Source organism: Cavia porcellus, unplaced genomic scaffold (assembly GCF_034190915.1).
Source record: "Cavia porcellus strain 051 isolate PalLab524CR breed Dunkin Hartley unplaced genomic scaffold, mCavPor4.1 scaffold_27, whole genome shotgun sequence".
NCBI classification, from domain to species: Eukaryota; Metazoa; Chordata; class Mammalia; order Rodentia; family Caviidae; genus Cavia; species Cavia porcellus.
The window spans coordinates 35108578-35118716 of NW_026947510.1; the positions used below are offsets into that span (position 1 = coordinate 35108578).

Sequence of the window (10139 nt, forward strand, 5' to 3'; positions counted from 1 at the left end):
TGACTTTAAATTTTCAATTTATAATGTGGTTATATTTAACTATGTGTTGACTGTTATCCAGAGAAAAATAATTGAGATCTAAACATTTAAGTAATCCACTAAATTCATGCTTTTTATCAATGAAAAGAAAAGTATTGACCTTATTGATGGAATGCAAAATAACTCTTTTGAGTATGGAAGACCACAAAATTCACAGTGAGAATGATACATTCATTTCCTGTTGTTTTACTCCTCTAACCTCACAGCTGTTGCTTGTGCACCAAAACTGGCACATTATTCACTGGTCTCTTCCTTTTATTTTATTGCAGTGATGTTAGAGAACAAAAGGGAGAGTTATCAAAAATTGAGCTGAAGACTGATATTTTCCACATTGCTTCAGAACAAGAATGCCTAAAAACAGACACAGTGAAGGCAGACTAGAGGAACAAGAAATAACTTACACAGATGTGAAAATTTCCAAATCTCAACAGAAGCAAAGGATATTCAAGAAAGAAGAGTCCTGTAATATCAAGTGAACAGGAGGTTAACTATATTGAGCTGAGGTTTCACAGAACATCTCACCTGCTGCACAGAGCACAGCTTGTAGGACAAAAAAAGGTACAGTACCATAAATATTTGTTTAATAAGGGATACTGATTCTTGAGTTTAGAAGATTATAACTCTCAAAACCAATATAAAATTTTAATAAAACACTAATTATCTAACTCTTTAACACATTTCTTGACTTTTTCAGTATGCTTCAATACATGTAAGATTAGCTCTTAGTATATGTAATTTCCTCTAAAATATCATTGACCCAGATTCCAGCAGAAGTGTATTACTTGTAAGAATTACAACTGTAATTGTCATGAATTTCTGTGAGTTGCTTCTTTCCATGTTATTTTAAAAATATTGATGCTAGATTTCAATCTCTTTAGTTTAGTTCAGTCCCTTAAACAGTTATTGAACTTTTATTATGGAACTTCTTTGGACTTCCCATGAAATCTAAAGATGAAAGGACAAAAATTAGATTATTATCACAGGAAACAGATTACAGAACAATGATTTTAAAAACATTTTGAAGGGCTGGGGATTTAGCTCAGCGGCATAAGACTTGCCTTGCAAGCAGGCAGTCGTGAGTTGGATCCCTGGTACCGATAAAAACGAAAAAGACAAAAAAAAATATTTTTAAGATACAACATGTGCAGTTTCATAATAAGGAGATAATACCTGAAGGTATAAGAAGTTAAATGTTACAGCATTTTAACAAAGTCCTTAGTTTAAGTGATTTACTAGTAGTTTTACCCACCATTACAGAAATATATACTAAAAATTATTATTAATTTGATAAAGTCAAATAGCACACAGTTTCCAATGTCTCCTGGTATATCAGAGGAAGATGTCAGTCATGAAATTGTATGTAAGAGGTGGTAAAGACAGATGTAAATAAGTTGCAGGAGATGATAGAAGAGACATCTATAGTAAAGTAACATTTAAGACATTGTCAATATATGTAGTGAATGATGCAAAACCATAGCTGTGACTGTGTGGTCAGCAAGAGGTACAAAATGAAATATGGCAAATTAGATGAATCCAGTAAAAGGGCAAAAGCAAAGTTATCTCTTCAAATTTAGCCCATTTCTCATTATTCACTCTGGTGCTCTCCTTTGCTTTCCAATTTCTAGTCTGATAATAAAATCAGAATTTTGAAAGCACAAAGCTTTATCATACCCAAGAATATTCATCGTTCTGAGCTCTCTGGGTGAAACAGCCCCTATGCTCTCCTCCTTCCCCAAGGAATTGACGCTCACCTTTTTTCTTCGAACATCAAAGCAATGTCACATTTTTAGAGAAACACCAGGAGCTCCCCCTTGGTCTATAAGAAAATTATTTGCATTTTTGCTAAAATTAATGACTTTTTTCATAAGAGAAAGAAAGATGCATTTGTTCCTTCTCTCTACTCATATTGAGTGCTTTTTAAAACTAATAAATTAATATATTATTTTCATGATGTGCTATTATTAGCAAGAATAAGATTTTTTTTTTCTTAAGTGAAATGGACTCCATTTTTTAAAGTGGAGAGAATGTTTCATGAATCTCCAGGTTAAAGTTTTTAGGATTTTGAGTAAAGGATGCTCTAAATTGTTGGTGTGAGTAAGTTGAGCAATAGACCTTAGAGTTCAGCTGCACCAGGGAGGAAAGAGTGAAGGGAGAATTGACCTGAAGGGAATTTAAAGAGCAATAACTGGGTTCAGTGCATTTGAGACACTATTCACTTCAGGATGAAGCCCTGAGGAATGAGGCAATGGAAGGTTTCCCTCTGAGAGGCGGCATCTTGTCTTACTTACTGATTTCTAGGAAAGAGAAACTCAAGCATCGATTCCCTTTCTTTTCTTTTTAGGTGCCCCATCAACAGCATGGAAGAGGATAGCTGGCATTTTAGCATTCGTTTGCATAGTTTTAATTACAGTAATTGGTAACTTGCTTTCAAACTGTAACTAATCAAGTAAATAATATGCTCTTACTACAGTGCATACATTAGCAGTATGATTTTGTATTTATGTAGAATGGCTTGTCATTAAGAATGAAAGTCACATTGTCTTAATAGTTATGTTACAGCCCTAATTAATTAATTTTTGTCACAGTGTTTTTTTGCAGAGAAGAACAAAGCAAAAACATCACACTTTTTCCTACTCTGTCTTCTAAAAGTAATGGTGAGTTTTAATGTGCCCACTTCCAGTAATTTTGATTATTAGAGCAATTATTATATCTTCTTCAGATCCACAGCTATAATGAAGTCTGACAGGTAACTATGGTGTTATCTACGGTCAGTTCTTACCAGGGAAATATTCACTTGGGTAAATCAGAACAGTGATTCAGGACAATATGAAATGTCTTAACAAACTTTAAATATAATGCCAATTCTATTGTGTGGTTTTGTTAAAATAAGGAGAAAAATGAGATTTAAATATATTGAATTCTAATATAAACCATTCAAGTTTTTGTCATTTTGATATCTCTTGCTAAAAAAATCATTCAAATAGGTTTTAATTATAGAAAAATGAAATTAAATACAAGTATATTACTCCTACAAAATACACTGATATGCCAAGTATGGTCAGGGTTTATAGGAAACATGCTTCTTATAAGTTTACATCTTCTTACAAAATTTAAGTATTTTAATCAAAGAAATGAATGCTGTATACCAGACTTCCATATAAATATCTGTGAACATGTCATTTATAGCTGAATTTCAAATATTAAAAATGTCTGTGATCTGATGAATGATTGACTAAATGTTTTTTATTGTATAATGGTATTATCTGGCAAGAGCTTGTTTCCTGACACTATTGGAAGACAATAGGATTTTTGGTGTTTTTTCAGGGAAAAAGTTTTGTTGCAGAGCAAGTCAGGAAAGAACCTATGTGCCATAAACTCAAATCTGCTCTTGCAGATCAGTTGGTAGTCCAGGAATATGTGGGAAGCGAGACAGGCAGAGGTTGCTGTGAAATGGTTGGCAACCACTTCACAGCTGTAGGTTTATTTTTGAGGGTGAGTTATGTTTTGCACAGTATGTGTGAAATAGTACCATCTCTGACATGGAGATCTGCCTTCTCATGCTCATCTTTATTCTTAAAAAGCCAATTCCGAACCCAAAGAATCATTAAGGAAAGACTTGAAAGCTTCACTGGAAGACAACTTAAAAACTTTTTTATGTAAAAAATACGCCTGCTTATGTCTAAGTCTTAGTGGATTTTAATGGTTGTTAGTAAGCCTTGAACTGTGTTACAAACATATAAAATTGGTAATGGTTTTAATAACAGTTACTCATCATTCAGACTATCCTTCATGTATTTATGTTTCTAGGATGTTCCAGTGGTCTTTGCTCACACAACTGGATTGGGTATGGAAATAGTTACTATTAGTTTTCCAGTGAAGCCAAAACCTGGGCAGAAAGCCAATCTGCCTGTGCAGAGCTGAATTCTCAACCTCTCAAAGTAGACTCTGAAGAAGACCTGGTAGGTCACACACTCTCACCTTTCCATTACATTGTATCTTATTTGATTTGGAAGTACTAATGATAACATTGTACAGAAACTGACTGGCAGTTTTTATTTGACTTAATTTTCTGAGGGAGAAAAGAAAGAGACTCCACCATTAGACTATTTAATGTTATAAAATATCAAACTAGTAAAGAGATAATATCTTGAGGTCGGGTCTATAAATACACTAAGTGGCTGTAAGTGAGAACTTGGAAGAGTTTACACCACTAATCTTTGAGTCCAGGAAGGAGGAGATCTTGACACACACGCGCAATTACATTTGCAAATGTTTTCTCCCAATAGAAACTGCCTTCAGTGATTGAAACGACATGATGGAGAGCTTTCAAAACCAATGAAAACAATGGATCCAGGGTGAGGGAAAATGTCTCCCAACTGAAGGACAGCTTGTAAGTACAATGTTTAGACAGAGTTTCCTTAGAATAGTGGTGTGTGTGTGTGTGTGTGTGTGTGTGTGTGTGTGTGTAATTTGTGAAAGACACAGAAACAATACTACCGAAAAAAAGAAAGGCAATATACAGAAAATAACTGGTAAAAATTTGCCAACCCTCACCAAAGTCTCACCTTAGAACATTTACATGCTTAATGAACTAGACTTTTCAAACTAGATTTTGGCAAAATTAGTACATAGTTAGCTAAATTGAGAAATCCAAAGACTTCTGTTTTGTCATTGGTTACTTATTTGGTTCATAATTCTACTTACAATAACATAAAGGGATTAGCAAATACCCAATATTTTCTGTGAAAGTTATTGTTTTAAAATGTAAGATAACAATATTCCTTGTTTTTTCTGTATTCTTGATATTTCAACATATACCTGTTTGTTGTACTTGTTGTCTTATTCTTTTTGACCTATACTGGTGTAGACCATTTTCAGTCTGATATAAAATTATTGTTTGCAGAGATTATACCTTGCTTTTTAAATTAAGTTATTATATTATTTTCGCACAGATTTTTTGTTTTGGAAGGCAAGAACCAGAGTTGTGCTTATATGAATGGAAAGTATGTGTATCCTGAAGACTGTTCACCTAGAAAAATTTATATCTGTGAGTTTAATATATAGAAAAATTTGATTTATGCTACCTTGTTGTTATTAAAAAATATAAATATAAGACTGCTTATTTTTTATTTCATAATTTTTAATTAAATTAGCTCTGAATATTTTTACTACATTCAGAATTTTTTTCAGTCAGAGTTTTCGAGTTAAAAGTTTGACAGTTTAAATTGTATTGAAAAGAAAAAGAACTTCCCAATTACCAATTCTCCTGGAATAGTTTTCCTCCATCTCACAATTCAAGTTGATGTTAAATCATTAATCAAAGTTATTTAATACTGTCTGAGCACTAAACACATTTGCAAATTCAAAGCATAAGAAAAAAATAAAAGTTTCTGCATCAGTTAGGTCTTAGGTTAAGGAGACAGCTGCTGGATCTGAGACTGTAACTGAGACTGTAACTGAATTCCAGAGCCCCTACTACTCTCAAGCATTTGTCACCCTGGCAGTTAGGACCACAGAGACACTTTCTGTGCCCAGCATCAGTTAATGTTTCATATCAGATGGAAACTTTTTGAGATATGTACAGACTTAGTGAAATACTCAGGCTATTTCACTTCACTTAAGGTAAAGAGGACAAGTTTTAAGGACAAGAAATAATAAATGTAATTCACATTCAGAAAGTTAGGGAACTCAGAAACTAGCCTCAGTGGTGAGGCACTGTCATCATTTCAGTGTACCAACTATGAATGTCTTATGTAATTGAAAACCAAGCAGTTATAAATCAGTTTATATCAAATCTTCATAGCAAAATTAAAATGATGAAAGATAAATAAATTCTAAAACAGAAAAAATTTTCAAATATTTTGTCTTTGAAAAACCAGTAACTAAAATGTTTCCTGATGTAATTTTAAAAATATAATTCCTTTAAAAATTCAAGCAGCCTGAGAATTCTAAAGGAAAAACTAAGCACATTTCTGTCATTGTACAGAAATTCAAAAGTGAAGAATATATGATTTTGGCATTGGAAAAATGACCATATATAATGGAACAATGATGTAACTCATTGTTTGCTCATCAGAATGACACAGAAGGAATAGCAGTGATGGTAGCAGAAATAAGCTCTAACAATCCCATGAAGTCATTTGACTTCTGGTCCAATAGGCAAAGTGCTAATAAGTTGCCACTGACCTTTCTAACAAGAATGAAAGGCTGAAAAAAAGAATAAATCAACATTTCTCCTCAAAAACTTAAAGGAAGTGAGTTCACAAAACCAACCAAAACCATAGACAGAGATGTGGATATGGACAATTCTATTACATTGGGGGTGAAGCCTAGGGGTAGCTATCATGGCTGCAATTAATTGAAGGTTTATGTTTCCTCCATAATTTGATGTCTTGACCACAATGTCAAGGTGAAGAGAGAATTCAAAGAACTCAGTTTTTTTGTTTTTGTTTTGTTTTGTTTTGTTTTGGTGAAGTTACAAAGAAAAGTCAGCCTTCTGCAGAGGAAAAAAATACCTGTCTCAGAAGTCAATCAGAAACTGGCACCCTGTTCTCAGATTACATCCCTCAGGAATGTGAGAAATGGACTTGGGCTTTTCAAAAACAACTGAGCTTATGGCAATCTGAGCTGTGGAGTAGAAAAATAAACTATAAATGCTATATGGTGACATATTTGATGTGAATAAACTCAAAAGTGAAATTCAGGGGAGTGTATTCTTAATGAAGGTCCAGCTTTTATGCATTTACCTCCAAGAGCCTTACTTGTTTTTACTGTGGTTGCTGGAGAAGATAAATCATGATTCTTCTGAAATAGAGTTAAATTCAATAGTTTGAAAACTGTTAAGAGTATGTATTCTGGAGAAGCTCTCTGAGATAGTCAACTTACAATTCAACATAATACAGAGTGGGGAGTTCCAAACAGAGGTAGATGAATTCTCTCATCCCAAGAAGAAATTAAGTTGATTTGTTGACCATCAGAGGTCCCGACACAACTGGCCAACTCTGTGACTTGCTGGGGTCCCACCATGACTGCCCAGGATCCTGCCGTGACTGGCTGGGGTCCTACCACGACTGGCCAGGTTTCAGCTGCAACTGGTTGAGGTCCCGCCGTGACATGCCCAGCCATCCAAGGCCTCACTGCTTTGACTCACTGGAGGTGCAGTTACATTGAGTTTGAGGGTCAGTGAGCCAAACAGAGAGCTGAGTTGGTGGGGAGCCTATATCCACCTGTGGTGAGTGATGGGAGTGGAGCCATTCCATAAATAGGGGGTCTCTGATGGGCAACATTCTGGAACTAGGCAGGACTAGCAAGTACAAAGTGCATCAGGGACTTCAGTTGGTTGTTCCTTTCCCAAACGAGATTGATGGAGTGAGCTAGGCCTGGGTCATGTGACCTGTCTGAGGCCCAATATGTTATCCGAGGTCAAGTACCTGCAGTGGTGGCACACACGAACTACACTGGCCCATAGGGCCTCGGAGGTTTGGTTGGTCCCGAGGGGAGGCAGGGCAAATAATACAGTAGTGCAGGCCACAGCGTCTTAACTGATCTGGAGGGGAGGGGCCAGCATACACTGTCCCTCTCTGTAACTCATTAGCACACTGCAGTGTGAAGGGTCATCTAGCTAGCACCCTTCATAAGAATTGTAACCATCAAAGAAAAAAACTGGGGCCTCTGGGAAGAAGCAAAAAAGAAGGGAAGAGGAAGGAACAACAAAGAGTCCCCAAGCCCCAACCATGAGATCATTCACCCCGGATAGGTAATTACAAAGGAGAATGAGAACAGCAAATATACAATATCAGACACAGTGCCAGTGGACATAAAGAGATATATTCAGGACCTCATAGATGAGTTCAAAAGTGAAATATTTAGCCAAATAAAGCCAGATATAAGAAGATTAATAAAAGAGATACTAAGTACACCTCAAGCAGACACAGATGGAAGAAGGGAGGAACTCAAACACAGGAGAGAAACATTTGGTGAAGAATATAGAAAAAAAATAGAACACATGAAGCAGATTCAAAGAGATCACCAAGAAATTAAAAACTCTATGGAAAGATGGCAAATCAGCTTGAAAAAAAATAAGGATAGATTATCCAAACTGGAGGACAATTTTGCAATGCACTGGAGTATGAAAGTGAAAATTTTTAAAAATAACAAGGAAACAAGTAGTAACAATACAAAGGCTAGAAGATGACAGAAGGATCTATAATTGGAGAAAAAGAATGTAAATGAAGAAGCGGAGATACAAACAAAGGAACTACAAGTTATTCACAGAAATAATTAAGGAGAACTTCCCAAACATAGGAAAAGGAAATTATATTCTGAATAAGAGGCATACAGAACTCCAGCCACCTACAACCAAAACAGAGATACACCCAGGCATATAATAATCAAGATCCCAGAAATTCAATATAAGAGCTGAATATTAAAGCTGTTAGAGACATGAAACAGATAACCTACAGAAGAAGGCTCATCAGAATAACAGCAGACTTCTCAACACAAATGATCAAGTCAAGAAGAGCCTAGAGTGAAATATTCCAAGCCCTGAAAGAAAATAACCTCCATCCCTGATTGATATACCCTGTTAAACTGTCTCTAGAAATTAATGGAGAAGCAAGATGCTTCCAAGAGAAAAAGGAACTTGAGAAATTTGCAATCACCAATCCAACACTACAGAGAACACTCTGGGGAATTCTAGAGAGAGAGAAAAAGTACTAGGATTCCAGGAACAGTGGCAGAGAGGCCTCAATGAATGGAGCAGACAACAGAATGAAGAAGATAAGAGGATAACTGGTGGCAAAAAAAGAGCATAACAGAAATGAGGCAGAGAAGATTTTATTCAAAACTGATATGATTGATAGTATCAAGTCTGAGAGTATAGGCAACTACACTGAAGATGACAAGACTCTACAATACACATTCTGATTTGATAACTGCTGGTTTCTGAATTTCTATACTATATACAAATTTGTGTTTTTATTAATACTGTTATGTACTGATATATTCAATTCTACTATGTCTGATGATATAGCCAATTCTATTGGAGATAACAAGAGACAAAACAGGAACTATGGTAGAACTCTATTTTTCTCCATGGTAGAAATCTTTGTACAATAGTCTTATATGTTTATTTCATTTCATGTGTTTATTGGAATATGTTTATTTTGCCTTGCTTTGTTTTGTTTCTCCCTCTAATATAGAAAGGACAGAAATACATGTTAAGACTGAGGCATATGTAGGATGTATAAACAGTTTATGAGAACTGATCTTATGACATATGATGAAATGAACAGATACTTTGAAGAAAAAGAAACACTAAAATACCCCATGCTGTTCCTTTAGTGTCATAATGTGAAACCTAGCAATAGCATTATTCTTTGTCTAGAGTGATATTAGCCTGCCTGGATTCATTCAATCTCAACATAATTGAAGATATGGATAACAGCATGTATGTTTAAGTTTATAGGACCATATTTCTAAGTTTTTCTTGGATAGTTGAACAGAATTGGTTGTAATCTCACTGTTTGAATCCCCACTTTATAGGCTCCACTTTAGTATCTAGAATAACTATTTGTAAGAAGAAAATCTCTAATCTTCAACAAGTGATTTCTTACTGTTTATTTTTTCTTTGAAATTATGTGTTAGTTCTACCCATTTTCTGTTTTGTTTAGTCTTTCTTTAAATTAAATTTAAAAAAGACACTACAGTACCCAGTGATGATCATGGAGTCTCATGATGTGAAATCCAGCAATACTGCTATTCTTTGTTCAGACTGATTTTAACCTGCTTTAGTTTGTTTAATCTCAACATAAATGAAGTTATGAATAACTGCATGTATGTTTAAGTAGGATTGATAACCATGTTACTAAGTTTTTGTTGGACATTGAACAGAACTATTTGCAGTCTTGCTGTTTGAATTCCCACTTTACATGTTCCATTTTTGCATCTTGAACAATATTTGTAGAACAACAATATGTAAACATCAACTAGAGATTTCTTACTGTTTATTTTTTCTCTGAACGTGTGTATTATTTCTACCTATTTTATGTTTTGTTCAGTCTTGCTTCAAATAAATTTTTTAAAAAAGAGTATGTATTCTT

At 34.7% G+C, this 10139-nt stretch overlaps 1 long non-coding RNA gene across 1 annotated transcript; it reads left to right on the forward strand.

Annotated features, from left to right (window-relative positions):
- The first annotated feature begins 274 nt into the window (after window positions 1–274).
- On the forward strand, window positions 275–5120 carry LOC134473634 (uncharacterized). Its single transcript, XR_010043986.1, has 5 exons — window positions 275–597; window positions 2625–2693; window positions 3847–3998; window positions 4326–4429; window positions 4992–5120. It is a non-coding gene; the product is annotated as an uncharacterized LOC134473634 (long non-coding RNA).
- The last annotated feature ends 5019 nt before the right edge of the window (window positions 5121–10139 follow it).